The following is an 18,111-nucleotide window of genomic DNA, read 5'->3' as shown; positions in this document are numbered from 1 at the left end:
ATCTCTTAACTAAGTTCTAATTGTTTTTCAATGGTCTACCTTGAACCTCTCATCTATTCTCATAATTAAAATGAAATTGAAGAAATTAATTACAGAAAACGAAGTCAAAACCAAACAACCTTTATTTACAAAAACATTTAATCAAAGAGCTGTCGAGCAGCAGAAGAGTTCTGGAGGTTCTCTATAGAACGCAGAGCTGGACGAGATTCCATTGCTGGTGGTTGTTGTGGAGCTGGAGGCGTCATTGTTTCTGAGAATCCCTCATCTTCATCTATTGTGATGGGATTTTCGACTGATCCTTCCTCCTCCCAAGGAAAGAGGACGTCGTCGACTGGTTGAGCCACAAATCTTGAGTCCGGAATCTCGGGATAGTTCATTCCACATGATCAGAAACTTCCCCCATCATTTGCATTGTTCCAAGTTGGTTCTCTGTGATGACAACTTGCATCATATGATGTTCGTTGAAATCCCTTCGCATCACTTCCACCATGTGCCAGACTTGGATTGGGATGTCCATTCGTGCCAGAAAAACACCAGAGACTGTTTCTCGCACTTCAAATTGTACTAGATCATGCGAAAATTCTACAAAGTACATGAGGTTGCTGTTTTGCACTGAGAAGGTCATTTTGAGCAATAAGATGACTAAAATAGCAAAAACAAGAAAGAACTGAGAGGAGCGGGAACCTTACAAAAAATAAGTTGAAATTAGGATGTTTAGAGCTGAGAGAGGAGGTAGTGGACGGCGGTCTAGTTGAAAATAAAATGATTTTTAGATAGGAGTTAGGGTTACCTTCAACTCGACTGTGTGGGTTTGACCAATCAGAATTGATTTTCCTTATTTGGATTGTAGTCGTGTCCAATCAGATTTCAGCTTCCTTTTATTGCGTTCTTGGATAAAAGTCGTGTCCAATCGGAAACAAAGCTCCATTTTGATTATTGTCGTTTTCAATCACAAAAATGTTCACTTCTGTTCTAGTTATCGTATCCAATCAGAGAAATTTTTAAGGACTTAAATCTTCCAAATAAGTAAAATAATACACAAAAGCAATCGCAAAAAAAAGTAACCAAAAGTTGTTTGCTGTAAAAATAAGAAACATTGCCGATATAAGTAACAAAAGAAGGAAAATTAATAAAAGTAGCATATCTGCAAATTTTTCATTTCTGATCAGGAACTTGCGTCCACTCAGACTCTTGAATCAGCTTTTTTGGAAAGGATTCGAAAAGTTCAAAACTCAAAGTATGAGACTGATTTGTTGCAAATTGTTGATTGTTTCATTGATGGTTATGGTACTGTAAATAGTAGCGTATCAATTTTTCTATTAATAGTTGAATATTTGTTTATAAAAATCTTGTCAAAATTGTTTTTATTTAAATCAAAAGTTTTTTCAACAAACAAGTTTGCAATTTTCAACACGTGTGCAAAAATTAACTCAGAGTTTTTTCGCAAGATGCAAATTTTGGTTTGACTTTTTCAACACGTTTGCAAAAATTTATTTAAACTTTTTTACAGGATGCAAAAACTGTTTTGGTTTTTTCAACAAGTGTGCAAAAATTTTCAACAAATTTTTATGTTAGATGCAAGTTTTTTCGTGGTTTTTTTGAAAACAAATGCAAAAATCTAACTTATTTTTTCTTATTCATTTGCAAAAATGGCAAAATTTTTTTGTAAAAAACTTGTTAAATTAATGCTAAAAATTTTTTTATGATCAAAATTAAAACAAAGATTTTCATTTTATTTAATTATTAACAGTGCAAGAAAATACTTTTTCAGTTTTCTTTGGAATGCGAAAATATTTAATGAAATTTGTCTTAATTTGCGAGATTTTCTTTGATTTTTTTAACAAGTAGGCAAAAAATTATGAAAAAATTTGCATGGTGCAAAAATTAATGTAAAGTTTTTAACATGCTTGCAAAAATTGGTTTAATATTTTTTGCCATCTTTCTAACAAAATTTCATAGAACAAGTTACCAGATGCTCAATTAGTTTCATTTTTAACAAAGATCTACCTTTGAAATTTCCCAATAAACTTTTCTATGATCTCTTTGCTCCTATCTCTTGAAAATAAAATTTCTAGATACAAAGAAATTAAATTACAAGGCACAAGATAGTAACCAATTTATTTACAAATCAAAGAGCTGTCGAGCAGCTGAGTTCTCAAAACTTTGCAAGTTCTCAATGGAGCGCAAAGCTGGTCTTGCCTCCATCACTGGTGGTTCGCTGACTGGAGTTCTTGGCTCAGAGAACCCCTCATCCTCTTCGATTGTAATTGGGTTGTCCACAGATCCCTCTTCCCAAGGAAAGAGGAAATCGTCGAATGGTTGAGCCACATATCTAGAGTCAGGAATTTCAGGGTAGTTCATTCCCACATGCTCGGACACTTCCTCCATCATTTGCATTTCTCCAAGTTGATTCTCTGTAGGGGGTACTTGTGTGATATGATGTTCGTTGAAATCCATTCGCATCACTTCCACCATATGCCAGACTTGGATTGGGATGTCCATTCGTGCCAGAAAAACTCCACAAACTGTTTCTCGCACTTGGATTTGTACTAAATCAGCCGAAAATTCCACCGAGAACATAAGGTTGTTGTTTTATACTGAGAAGATCATTTTGAGCAATAAGTTGAGTTAATGAGTAAAAACAAGATTTACAGTTGAGGGTGAAAGTTGACTGTGGTTAAGTTGAAATTATTGTATTTAGAGCTGAGAGAGGAGGTAGTTGACGGTAGTTAAGTTGAAAATAAAACGATTTTTTATTTAGGAGTTAGGGGTACCTTCAACTGGAATGTGTGGTTTTAACCAATCAGAATGGATTTTCCTTATTTGGATTGTAGTCGTGTCCAATCAGATTTCAGCTTCCTTTTATGGGATTCTTGGATAAAAGTCGTGTCCAATCGGAAACAAAGCTCCATTTTGGGTATTGTCGTTTCCAATCACAAGAAATTCATTTTTGTTCTAGTTGTCGTATCCAATCAGAAGACCCTTTTAAGGACTTAAATCTTCCAAATAAGTAAGAATATACACAAAAGCAATTGCAAAAATAAATGACCAAAAGTTGTTTGCAGTAAAAATAAGAAATATTGCTGATATAAGTAACAAAAGAAAGAAAATTAATAAATGTAACATCTCTGCAACTTTTTTCATCAAGTTAATTGAATTTTTTGTATGTAATCAATGAGAAATTGCTGATTTTTGAGTAGATAGTCAAGTTCTTTGATTTTGATGTAAATTTGGGAAGATAACTCAAAGTTGACGAATTTCTCAAAGCAGCCTTCTGGAAATCTGATTCCAAACCGAATCAAGCAGGATTTTGAACTTTGAAAATCTTTAAAGAAATGAAGGAATAAAGAACTTTGCTGAGGTGTTTTTACAATTTTGGAATTTGGATTGGGGATAAAAAGAGCTTTTGATATATTATCGTACAATTTTTTGATCAATTTCAAATTCTCGAGAATAAACAAAATTTCTTTCCTTTTGAGGTGTAATTCAGCCGTAAGTTTAAAACTTTGATACGCAATATGTGAATCAAAAGTAAACTCTTTGATTGAGTAAGTTTTTCTGTAGAGACCTTTACTTAGTCGGATAACTCTATTTTCAAAATCAAAAAGTACACGGAATATTTTCTTTTTTTCCTGTAGAGTAATTCAAGGAAGTTCAAACGGTTTTTAATTGACATTCTTCAAAAATGAATATTTTGGATCCAAAGTTATGTCTAGAATCTGCTTAGTTCTGATTGGTTGAAATTTTTTCTGGAAAATTCTAGAAATTTCGAAGGAATGACGTCATTACCACGAAAAAATTTTGATCAAAATTTCAAAATTTGAATTGAATATCGAAAAAACATTATAAACTAGACAAGAAATCTCATTTATCCCACTAGGGTATCAAATTTCAAATCTTAGTTATGTTGGAAAAATTCAATAAAATTTATTGATTAAGAAGTTTCATAAACATAGTCTGGTTCTGATCTACAAAGTTTTTAAAAATCTGTGATTACTTCATTCTGATTGGTTATTAACACAAATAATGTCTGTGAAAGTATCCTCAAAATCTACAAATTTTAAGAAAATTGTTGAAAAATTCATGAGAAGAAGAGATCAAATCTGATTGGTTGACATTAAATTTCTTGAAAATTTCATGGCTTTTGAAGCTCAATTCTGATAGGTTGACATTAAATAGGTTGAAAATCACATGACTATTGAAGCTCAATTCTGATTGGTTGATATCAGAAAAGATAAAAGTTTCCTTGTAATTAATGCTCGATTCTGATTGGTTGATACTTTTAAAAATTCCATGGTTAGATTGGATGATTTTTATTTTTGCTGGGCTAAATAGCATATCCACTCTGTATTTCTTTTCGTTGAAAACAATTGGTTAATAAGTTTGCTGTTTTTATTTACTTTAATTCATTTTTTGAGGCTATTCAACTCACCTTGTCTAAAAATTTGGTACATTTTAAATCTTCCATTTAATTTTTCATTACTATTGAGATGTCTTCACTCAATAGAAACGAAAGAGTTGCATGTCTTGAATGTGGCAGGGAATACACTCACAAAGATGCATCAAGACATCGTAGAACATGTGGTGTTTTGAAGTGTTCTAACTGTAATTTTTATACTTATAGCAGCGAGGAACTCGCTAATCATTTCAAGAAGAACCATTCTCAGCATAATATTAAATTATGTGCTCAGCAGACTGCAAACACACTTCAGGAGAAGGTAAAATTTTTAAGTTTTTTTTTGAAAAACTTAGAAATTACTATGATTAATAGTTTTTACCGAATCTGAAAAGTCTCAGCAATTGTAACAAATCTAGTCAGTAATTATACAGTGTTTTCATTACATTACCTGAACTGCCATTTATTTTTTTATTCAAAGGTTTTGATTGATGTTAAAGACAGCAAAAATTGAGTTCAAATCGTCGTGAAGCTTTCCATGGAACTCGATCCGAAAACTTTTAACCAACAGTAAAAACTCCCTTGGTTGCAAGCTTGCGGAGACTTTGTTGTGATAAATTTGTAGTAAAGTGCAGAACATATGCTAATGAATATTTAAGTTTTCGCCTAAAAATTGTAAAACTTGGATATTTGGAAAACATCAACTAATTGAAAGGTTTTTTGTAGTTACTATTTTAAAGTTTTCCTTGTTTAGTGCTTGTAAGAGTGTTCATAGAGCAGAGCTTTTTAAGCAGATAATGTGGTTTGACTTATTAAGAATTATGTTAGTCTATTGATTTTCTGATGATTTCAGAAAAGAAATTGATAAAAGACCTGGAAAAAATGTATATTTTGCTAAACTTTGAAAGTTTCAAGATAATGATATACATCATTCCAACTAAAAATTTAGTCTAAAAAAGAAATTCAGATTTAAAATAGCATTATACAGTTATGAGGTTGAGAAAATTCTTTAAAGCTTTTTAGTAAAGGATTTATGGTATTAATTCAGCTTCGGATTATTGAACATTCGTTGAAACGATACATTTTTCCATCTAAAATTCTTTTTTCAAGTAAAAATTTGCTCAAATTGGATTCATTTGGTAGATAGTAGATGAAGCAGAAACTGAGAAAATGCTAAGATGAGATAGAAATTCAATTTATTCCTTAGGAGATTTGAGATAATTTTACTAAAATTTAGGTTAGAAAGTATCCGACATAAAAATTCTCAAAGTCTTATATTTATGCGTAATTTATTAGAAAAAATTGTTATCATTTGATATATTAGGTACTTTATATGAAAGATCAAATGTTTTGAGGATAATTTTTGAGAAGCAAACCCAATTCGACATCTTTTGGAAGAAGATACATAAAGCATAAATCGAAAACTTGCTTTCAAGATCTACTTTTCCTTGCTACATACATACACAATACTACATAGAATATACAACACTATATACAATACATTACTACATTTTTACTACATAGAGTTTTTTTCTTAATAAAAATCGGAAAATTACACAATTGTTCCAGTTTGCACCTTGATTTGCTTTGCTAAATCAATTTTTTGAGACTCGCTCTTTCAGAAGTTTTTATATTGTATATGTTAGGAACTAGTTTCTCTTGCGTATTTCCGGAAATTTTCAGATTATAACTAATAGAGCTGCTCCTAATTTGTTCTTAGATCGTAAAAATACAACTTTATATTCTCATTTTGTACATATATTTTTGAATGCTTTAACTAGCACAAATTCATCCTCACTTGGATATTTTTGAGAAAATTTCCGTCAAAATTTAAGAAAAAAAGCGAGTTAATAACTATTTTGCAGGAAAAGTGATAGTTATTGATCCAAAAATGTGTATTTTTGCTTAAATAGTTTACAATAGCAACTGAACAGGGGAACCTTGAGGAAGATATTAACATTTTTTATTGTAATAATCATACGGTATCAGAGTAATTTCAACTCTGCCAGCAAATTGTTCGTTCAATTGATACTATTTTCCTCCTAAATACTCCAGTTTTGACTAAATTTTCTAGTAGGGTGTGTTCAATAGCGAAAAAATGTATTAAACAGAAAGCAAGAATAACTTTAAAACATGGAAAAACTCTACGGAAAATCTTGAAAGTTATGTTGCAGAAGCAACAGAGAGATAATCATCAGTTATGAAGAATTTTTTGTTGAATTTGACCCAATATCGAATAAATTTTAAGAAACATTTATCCCATTTTAAACAATTTTAGCAATAAACTGTTCATTTTTTATCAGTAATCTGAAATTTCTAAATTTTAACATAAAAAATTTCTCACAAGTTTTAATTTTTGTACAAATTTGGGTAATTCAATGAGAAAAAAGTGAGGAGGAGTTGAATCATGGAGTTTGATTTAGAAATTTCATAGAATATTGCGCTTAATGTTCATTTGAATTGAGATTCGTAAAAATCATCCCGGAACTGGACAAAAACAATTAGTTAAAAACCAAAATAAAAAGTTCGAAATGGAAAATTTCATGTAAATTTGATTAATTTTCATTTTACCTTTTCAAAAATTACGACTAATTTCACTTTTTTCCGGAAGTTTCAATATTGATTCTGCTACTATGAACCTTTTTTTCAGTGTTTAGAGCATTGTATAAGCAAGTATTTAGCTGAAATTAAGGTAAACTTCATTGTATTTCAATATATTGAGAAAAAATTGTGGAAAAAGTCATTTTTTTATTCAAAATTTTGTATCATTGTCTCAACATAATGCCAATTAAAATACAATCTTAGCTTATTTTTAAAACCAATACGTAAGATTAAGTTTAAAATTAGATCAAAAACAACAATACATTAACGAAAATTATGCGATTTCTGCAATTTTTTCCGAAAATTTTCAGTTTGTTCCAAATACTTGAAACTTTTGCAATTTTTTCCAAATACTTGAAATTTTTGCAATTTTTTTCCAAAAACTTGAAACTTTTTAAAAAGTTTCAGTAGGTTTCAGCATAGTTTAAGCTAGATTGAGTACAGTTTCTAAAAAAGGATCATCTAATAAAATAGTTATTATTATAAAATTATATCAAATCATATCGTGTTTTGAAGTTTTTTGAAAAAATATCAATTTTTTTTATAAGCATTTCCAAATTTTTGCACATCTTACCATGGACTTACCATGAACCAATAAACATATTCTCTTCATTGCACATTCTACATGTAACACTCAAGAATTACATAACGCATGCCGAGATTTTTGCGAAAAAACTAGACATTTCCGCACAAAACCCAAAAAATACCGTTTTTCTTACTATTTTCTTACCATCACACTGAAACCTTACCATTCCCTATCTTAATACATTGGGAAATCTATTCCCTATGTTAATACAAGAAATTTCTAATCCTTATACATAGGGATATCTATACACTATCTTAATACATGGGAAATCTAAACACTATCTTAAAACATGGTAAGATCGGGCGCCAAAAATTTTTCTTAAAGTTACCATCTGAAACCTACCATCTTAATACATGGGAAACTTATATCCTACCTTAATACATTGGAAACCTATTCCCTATCTTAATACATAGGTTGGCGACCGGATGAACTATAGCCTATCTTAATACATGGGGGTCGCCAGGCCCCCCTCTTGAACTGCCCCAACATATACTACTAGTCAATACGACAAAATTCTTCATAGTCCCGGTTAATTAACGCCCGTTTCATCAAGCGTAGGCTGGAGTCTTCATCCGTAAGTTCCTACAGCACGTCGGAGTCCAAAATGCCCACCATGCCGGTTAATGATTTCTGGTCCTGAGCTACCACAGATGATTTCAAAATTTCCAAACTTTGAACTGGCTGAACACGACGATTTACTGATCTGACTTTCCTGAGCCTCTTTGATCTAAAATTGGCAAGTATTCGGGCGTATTGACCCCTCAACGCCGCACCACGCTGTGATGTAGTTGACCTCTTGGGACGCACTGCCCCCGCGCAAAACCGCGGCCTGGCTCGATCCGACAAAAACCAAGGTTGATTAAGCGGAATAAATTGGTTGACCAGTTGTTCAAATCTATCGTTAGCGTTAGTGGTATTAGTATCTATCACGGTCTGAAAATGAAAAGCGCCCAATAATACGAATACACACCAATAATTCCAATAGACTGAAAGAAATTCAAAAATACCCACGGACGAAGATAATAATTCCCAATCACAAATTACCGTACTGAAAATCCACACTAATGACAAAATTGGCAGATAATTTGTGATCCACGCTGACAGTGAGTGACAGAAAGTGACAAAAACGTGCATGAACCGACTCAAAGCTTATTGGCTAGAATTTTGACCAGAAATTCTAACGCCCTCTAGCGGAGAAGTGACAAGCGCATTGAATTGTTTACATAATTCGATAAAACCAAAATCGAAATATCCGTCGCCCTCTACCGGTTTGATGTATTGAGATGTAACTTGAAAGTCCCAATTATTGACGCCCTCTACCGACTGATTGCCAATGTCCTTGGATGAAATTATTAAATTACCCCGAACGGGACAATTGGCCCGGAACTGACCAAAATCAATCGACCCGATTACATTGATCGAATTAGATAAATCGGAATTTTGACTGTTTTTCGAAATATTGAATGATTCTTCTGATAATTCTCCTAATAATAAACAACCCGAACCCAACTATCCAGGTAATCGCAAGCATCAAAAAATCGACTATTACACTTGACCACATATTGTTCATCGAAACTACTTGGTCGTGGCGCCTCAAACGTTGGAAAACGTGATAAATAATCCAACATTCCCAATCCACATCCGGAAATATGAAAAATATCGAAGTCAAAAGGCAATAATCGATCAGCCCATCTGGTTAAACGAGATTGATGGGTTTTATTACCTCTATTGGTCTTTAAGGCCAAAATAATCGCTTTATGATCCGTTAGAACCACAAAACGATTACGCAATAAATAATTGCGGAACTGCTCACATGATTACACAATGGCTAGAAGTTCCAACTCGTTTGTACTATACTTCTTTTCCAGGTCATTGAGAAAACGCGAAGCAAATGCAATAGGAACCCAAACATCCTTTTCTACTTTCTGTTCTAAAGCAGCTCCCAAACCGCTATACCGCTATGACTAGCGTCACATTTCACTCGCGTATTCCGACTTTGGTCATAATGATACATCTTTGTGATATTTGCGATCAATTGCAAAATATTCCTAAAAGCTGATTGTTTGTCCTCCCCCCACACAAACTTGCTTTTATTACTTGCTTTCAAGGAAGGGCGTAATTGGTCCGAATGAACATGAAGATTCGGCAGGAAACGTTGTAAATGTTTGAGTATGCCACTGAAAGAACGAAGTTGTTTGAGCAACTTAGGAGGCTCCAGAGCTAACACTGCATCAATTTTGGAACGTTTTGGCCTATAGCCCTCGGAGTCAATGTCGTAACCCAACCAAGATAATTGATTCATCGAAAAATTGCACTTCGACAATTTCAGAGCGAAACCTTTTTCATCCAGACGAGTGATCACTTTATTTACAAGAATATTGTGATCCATAACTGATCCTTTCTATACTATCAGAATATCTTCCAAAAAACAGAAAACTCCCAATAAACCCTGAAGGGTTTTGTCCATTGCTTTTTGAAATTTTTGGAATTCTTTTGGCATGTCCGTTAACCCATAAAAACCGGTTTTGAACCGATACGTGCCAGTTTGCTCTCCACAAACGATATTAAAGTTGCAATGACGACTAACTTCATCACTGAGCGGGATTTGACTAAATGCATATTTCAAATCCAGGGACGTAAACCAAACATCATCTATTTTGTCCGATGTGATTATCTGGGCTGCCGAGTCCAACAATTCCAACAAATTCGGCATCTGATATTGGTTCTTGTGAATCTGATCATTCATAGGCTTTGCATCTATTGCCAATTTCACAGAACCATCCTTCTTAGCCGTAATTACGATCGGAGATATAAAATGTTCACTTGTACATTTAATAAGTTTGACCACGTGGCCTTCTTGAATTAACTTCTGATTTTCAACACCAATTTTGTCTTGGATAGGCACTGGAACCCGGCTTCCTTTTTGCTGAATCCGAACGAGCGGTGACTTGAATGTCGAGAAGACTTGGTGATTTTTGGCTCTACCAACTCTGGAAAATACACGATGACACTTCTGATGGAAAAGTGACTTCCAAGATCTGACGTCTCATTCAGGTTTGATTGGGATACTTCACCGACCAAAGACCTTTCTGGTTCAACTTGCGTTGTTCTCACCCCCAACTGGGGCTGCAGGTCTAGGCCTAATAAGCATCGTGTACGATTTTCCGAATTGAGGAATTTTTCAGACTCGACATGCCAACCCAATGATGACACATCCACTATCAGTGTACCCATCAGTTCAATTGTTTTCAATTGTAGTGAAATTGTAGTCCACATATACCGTGTCGATTGGACGTTCCTGTTCACTAAAAACTTTGGCTGACGGAACTATTTTCACGATATTGTCTGCTGTCGTCTTATTCACGAAAGAAGCAGGGCTTCCAGTATCCACCGTAGCTTTGAAGAACGTCTTTCCACAACGAAGTGTAATCTGAATTGAACGTAATTTGCCCGTAGCAGCATTAACCACTTCCAATTTCTTCATGACGCAATGGGACGACTCGGTTCTTCTGACGACACCGACAAAACTGCAAACTCTGACTCACTATCGGACGTGATGAAATTACAATTTTCTTCCACGGTCTCATCTGACTCAACCTCTACATTCGCTACGTTCTTTGAATTACAGCATTTGGCGAAATGTCCCTTCTTACTACAATTCCGACAAGTCACATTTCTAGCTGGACAACTTTGTTTATGATTTGCTGAAAACCTGTTACCACAAAAATAACAAAGTTTCGCTCTCTCGTTGGCCCCCTCCGAGTTATTATTCTGAGCCCGATTGATTTTATCTGACAATTTCTTCCCTTGCACAGAAAATGTAGGTTCCTGTTTTATGCGAGTGTTCTGACCCGAACTGGATCCTGACTGGTAGAAACTGCCCATCGAAGCCGAACTCCCAAATTGCTTTTGCAGATCAGTGGCGGTTTGTGCCCCTTTTTCCTGCAGCAACACTGATTTCAGCGTCTCTTCCGGAGTAGTGCCTGGGCGAACATACAATTCTCTTTGAATGTCCTTGTACCTCATCTTGGCAATAAAGATATCTCTTACAACTTCTTTTTCCTGATCAATCGACCACCCACACAGGGCGGTTTGTCCCGTCAGTCGCAAATAAAAAGCTTTCAAACTTTCTCGATCTGTATGTACGGCGTTATACATTTGTAATCGTTCGATAATGTAATTTTTCTCCTTTTTGAAAAGAAGTACACAGAAATCGTGAAATTCTTGAAATGATATTGCACTGAGATTCGCATGCGGATAACTTTGGAGAAACCTTTTCCTCCCTTCTGAGCCAAGCGAAAAGAATAAACGAGATTTAATTCGTTGCTCAACTTCATAATAGTACACACCTGGTGCTACTCTGGGAACTTTCGCCCGGCGTTCTTCGTTCGTTTCTGCCACTCTGTGTACAGCTGCCTCATTTCGTGCAATACGATTCGTACTTGCTGCAGCATCTTCATCCACCCCCACAGCTTCTGGTTTTGCAACAGGATCATCGTGTACCACACCCGGTGGTTTCAATAACTCACATGGATCATACCTTTCTCTCAGGTGATTGCAAAGTTGAATTGGCCTATCCAAGAGTCCCAGCTGCTGGGTGGATCCGCTGTTGGTTTGCGCCAGAATACGGGAACACCTAACAGGTCAGTCCGATCATCGGAGAACGGAACTGCTGGCTGCGCCATGTGGTTTCTTGAGGACTTAAAGATTAATACAAGACTCAATTCATCTTGTTTATATAATAGATAAGTTTGTAAATAATGTCATGACAAAATATGGAGTTCAACTTAAATTTTTCATAAATTGAAACAGAGTGAATGAGCGAACTTGATTAAAAATAGAAATTGGATTGACAGGTCGATAGCGACCTTGAGAGCCAATAGACAAGATTAACACGATTAACAACTAGCATTGAAAGTAATACTATAATGACGTCATAACAATACAGTTAGACAGCACCACACCACACTGGTATCAATGGATACCGAGAATTTTTTAATTTCAGACAGTTTTTATGTTTTAGTAAAATCTCTGGTAGGCTTACTTCTAACCCTCGCATCAGTTTTGGAACTAGTTGTTATGCCAATTTTTCGTATGAACAATTTGATGGTTTCTCTTTCTATTTGGCGGCGAGTAGACTATTTATTGGTTTCAGATGAAGTTTCGGGTGAATAGTCCTTCTAAATATTTTGGGTAATTTGACCATAATATGAATGGACTAATAATGATGGACAACGCTCCAATGTAAGAATCCGGAAACAATGGAGAAAAGGTTAACCTCAAACCTCAATTCTGTCCATATCTAGCTTGATGGAATCAGTGCATCTCTGTCCTTCGTAAAGCAAGAGCTGCAATAGAAGCGGAAGTCAGAAAGCGGAAGTCAGAAAGCGGAGGTTTTTCGTAAGTCTGTCAGAGATGCCCAATTTACCTTTGTAGCAGTTGAATTGTTTGAGATAATGGGAAACTTTTGCTATAGAAATTAATAAATTACATCTTCAATTACATTTCACTAATGAAACATCAACTCCATCCAGACATCTCACATTTATCGATGATTGGTTTCACAAAAAACACGTTTGCGTTATGGTGTATCAGAACGGAGCTGATCTAATATTTTCATCAGAGGGGTCGGCTTTTTATAAATTTTTTTAGGTCGACCAAATTGATTTTCTGAGCGCAACACTAAAAAGATCCAACTTTGACAAAACATTTTGCGCTGCAGGAAATGTCTGAACAAACAGGTCCAAAAAGCCGTTTTGGGCCTGTTTTGAAAAACATTGACCACAAAATTGCCTTTTTTGGTTCGGGCTCCTCTATTTACCCGCACCGAATTTTCATGGATAAAAATCGAGTATAATTGATTTTTTTGATTAATATGTTGTCTATGTGACTGATTATCATGCCAAATTTAGACATCTTAATGGATTTTCAATCTATTTTAATCGATAAGTTTCGAAAAAGAAAAATCCATTGAAATGCATTATAATCAATTATAATCCTTTTTTTTTAAAATTTAATGGATTATTTTTTGTACATAAAATCCATAAAAATTGATTAAATTTTGTAAATAATGACTCTACTTTTTACAACTTTCTGCAAAACTTGAACGAACACGTTCATCCAGGGGCGGCCAAAATGTAGTAATTTTGAAGATGCCAATGTGTAGTAATTTGCCAAAAATCGCCCAAAAACGCCATTTTGGACCATTTGCCGGGACCAAACGCCATTCGCAGGAGAGTAAGTTGTGGTATGATAAGCCAACAAATACAGCATGCGTCGAGGTTATGGTTTTAAGATCAGATGGTCGCGACCAAAATTTTGGTACTTCCCAATGGTCGCGACCAAAATAACCGTGACCGGTTAAAAATTAACCGCGAACTTTGCGACCAAAGGAAAATTAACCGCGAACGGCACGACTGAAGGAAAGATAACCGCGACCGGCGCGACCGAAGGAAAATTAGCCGCGAATGGCGCGACCGAAGGAAAGTTAACCGCGATTGGCGTGACCGAAGGAAAGTTAACCGCGAATGGCGCGATCGAAGGAAAATTAACCGCGATTGGCACGACCGAAGGAAAATAAACCGCGAACGGCACAACCGAAGGAAAGTTGAACGCGAATGGCGCGACCGAAGGAAAATAAACCGCGAACGGCACGACCGAAGGAAAGTTAACCGCGACAGGCGCGACCGAAGGAAAATTAACCGCGATTGGCACGACCGAAGGAAAATAAACCGCGAACGGCACAACCGAAGGAAAGTTGAACGCGAATGGCGCGACCGAAGGAAAATAAACCGCGAACGGCACGACCGAAGGAAAGTTAACCGCGACAGGCGCGACCGAAGGAAAATTAACCGCAATTGGCACGGCCGAAGGAAAATTAACCGCAATTGGCACGGCCGAAGGAAAATTAACCGCGAACGGCACAACCGAAGGAAAATTAACCGCGAACGGCACAACCGAAGGAAAATTAACCGCGAACGGCACGACCGAAAGAAAGTTAACCGCGACCGGCGCGACCGAAGGAAAGTTAACCGCGACAGGCGCGACCGAAGGAAAATTAACCGCGACCGAAGGAAAGTAAACAGCTGGAGAAAAATGTTTAAAAAGACGTTTAAAAACGTTTGGAGAAAAACGTTTAAAACATTTGACTGAACAACTTTTTCAACCGAAAAAACGAAGGAAATAATTTGACCGATAAACACAAATCAACTGTTTTTGGCCGAGGAGTGTTCGTATGTATGTATTTGTGTATGTATGTATGTATGAATAGTTACCACTCAAAACACTGAAACTCAGGTAGAAGACATCAAACGCACTGAAGTGAAAGTTCCCGACGTGGGATATCTCGATCAGATTCCTGCAGTGAGGAGCAAAAACTAAAGCCCTCGTACAGTTCCGAGCCAACTTAGCGAACACGAAAGCGACACAAAACAACAAAGTTGATAAGCTCCGCGTTAGAAAGAGCAATCAGCAATGCAGTTCCTTTTAAAGAGAGCAATATTTATTATAACTGCAGTCAGCAATTTCAGAAGCTGTCAGAAATGCAGCGAATGGGCTGAAAGTCGAAGTTTTTGATAAAGCGGCGCAAAAACATGAAATTAGCGGATGAAAAAAAGATCTGATAATGAAGTGTGAGACAGGGAAGCTGAAAACATATAACAAGAGTGAAAACATCGAAAATTTTGGGCTAAGAGAGGAAGGTAAAACCAATAACCAGGGAAAGACAATCAATGAGAAGTCAGAGGAAATCTTCCGAAAAATGAAAGCATTTCGGGTGGCAGTGTCATATAAACAAGAGGTATTTGCTGTATGCTGAAGCAGGTTGTAATGCCCTTTGAAGAAGGTGTACTTGACAAAATATCAAAAAAGCTTTTCAAAATTTTTTGTCGTTGTATAAAATCAACTTTAAACTAGCAAAATGTCATCAAAAACTAGGTCAATTTTAAGGGCCTTTGTTTCAATTTTATTTTTTGTATATGATCATCTTTTGAGTTGTGAATCAGTAGAGCCCACTATTTCTGCAGATGATACAAAATGATGCACAGTCAAAAATGTCACAAACTGAAAAAATTACGGATGCAATTCAAAAAAGAAGTGAAACATTATAAAAAAAATATTTATTGGATTAAATTCGAAAATTGTAACGGAGACTCAGTACAAACTTATAAACTACGTGATGATATTAGTGGTAAAAGCTCTAAATCTAATCTAATCCCCATATTGCAATCGTATTTTAGTTTTTGCCCAGGTAATCTACCAGATGCTGATATTGCAGAAAAAACTTTATACTTTTTACAACCACGGGCAGAACACACAAAAAAGACATCAATTGAGACAACGAATGATGTGAATGTTTCTTTTCTGATGAAAAATAACGAAACAAACACAGTGAAAATTTGAAGAACAAAAAACAAATTAGATAAAAACGATTAGTCAGGTGACGACTACATTAGTAATAAATTAATTTAAAATTTGTCTGCAATTGTGACTTCGTGTTTAGCGTTCGAAATCAACCTTTCATTCTCGAAAAAAAAATCTCAAAAACTTTTGCAAAGCAAAAGCTCTTCTTCTCCATGAAAATGTGAGAATGTTTACTGACCTATATCTTTTTCAATTGCTTGGAGTAAAATGAATAAACTAACCAATGAAACAAACCAAAAATGAGGTCATCATTATTTGATGAAATTCAAAGCTTTTTCTTGGATTCCAAAAAAGCGTTAGATAATATTGACCACTAAATACTAAAAAGCATAATAGGAAAAATTTGCCTCGTCACTAATTTACTAAACTGGTTCAAAATTAAACTTCACAGCCGCAAACAGCATGGTGATTTTAATACGGTTAGCTGTGATTGGAAAAAATTTCAATGCGCAGTTCCACAGGGATCAATTTAGGCACCTTTACTATTTTAAACTTTTTTAGTGATCTTTTTTTTAGTTGTAAATCGCTGAACTCATTTTTTCTGCTCACGATGCATAATGATGATTTGTTGAACAAGTTAGGTTCAACCTACATATTTTAAATTGATGGCTGATAGCAAATATGTCAGATATTCAAAACAGTCGAACGCACGTTAAATCAAGGTCTTGCAGTTTTGATTTTCATTTGAATTCCTGCCAAAGAAGATTGAACCCGTAGGAATTTATTTGAGCTTTTTATTAGGTTGCAAACTTTCATTTATCGTTTACAAGCATTTTGTTTAATGAGACTTGAAAAACAATATGGTTTCATTTTGAAGTGTTGTCCGTGTTGTAGTTCCTACTTTTCAGGATGGCATTTTTGTTTACGGTTGCTGTAGTTTTCCAGTTTAAAATCCAATTGAAAACTGCAAAATCAATGTGAAACTAAGTTCGAGAAAAAAAATACTGACTTTTTCTGAGTGTATATCAGCGGTTTCCTGAAATTCGTCCTAAAACGTACATAAAAATGAACTGTGAGTCTCTTTTAAACGAAGTGTTTGGTTTTCAAAGTTCTCAAAAACGAATAAGGAGATCTTGTGCGAGATAACTTGCGGATTTTTTCGGCAAACGAAAAATTGAAGAATCATTGACACGGTATGAAGTATGGAAGTTAAATATGAAAAGGAAAAAGTTAGACTCTTTGCCTATTGAAATAGAAAAAACTTGTTATGAAATACCGTGGTTTTACCAAAAGATTAAAAACTCCTTTTTAATTCAAAACTTTGCATTGATTAAAAAATTTTATGACTTTCAGAAAAAAAAATGTTGAACCCATTGTTAAATGCGTCTGGGCTACCCCCAAAAAATCAGCATTTTTGTGGAAATAAAGACTCTCGAGACCATTCTTTTTTTCTAGATATCGCAATTCTTACAACATTTTAAAAATTTCTTCAAAAAATCAGGACAAAAGTGTTTTCATTATTTTATCGGATAAAACAAATTCTTAAACATGGAAAACGTGCACTTAATTTTTGCAAATCTTGTTGCAATTACTCCAAAGCTTAAAAGGTGCTTACCTTACTTGTAGAATACAGCGTAGAGAGAAGGTCGAGTGGGACATTCGGGGCAACTCCGAACCCTATCGAGCAGTAGAAGATAAGAGATAACGACATTATATCTGGGAGAGGTTGGAATTGGAGGCCTGCTGCCCAGAGACTCTTTTAGAAAACGTTGGCTACCCTTAAGCTGCTGTAATGTCCCGAACGCTTTTATTTTAATTTAATATCAATTCAGATTTTTAGAGCATGAGTATTTAGGGGCGCGAAAAGAGTCAATCCATCTCTTATGGATCTAATATGTAACTGTCACTAAAAATATCTCTAAATGTGGTTCATAGCCGTGTTTTCAGTAATAATCATGTTGTCTGGGGATCTGAGACCCAGCTATGAGGTCTTTTTTGCATGCAAACAAAAGCTGATTGATCGTCATTTGGGGGGACCGATCGTTTAGCAGACAAATACTTTAGCATAAAAAGTGAAAAATGAGTCGTTCAGCCGACAAACGTAATTAAGTGATAGATGACTGACTGGCAGACTCAAAAAAACGCTCAGTCTGGGAACCAGCTTCCC

This window comes from Symsagittifera roscoffensis, chromosome 7 (genome assembly GCF_963678635.1).
Source record: "Symsagittifera roscoffensis chromosome 7, txSymRosc1.1, whole genome shotgun sequence".
Taxonomy (NCBI): domain Eukaryota; kingdom Metazoa; phylum Xenacoelomorpha; order Acoela; family Convolutidae; genus Symsagittifera; species Symsagittifera roscoffensis.
Note: the sequence above shows the minus strand (reverse complement) of the source record.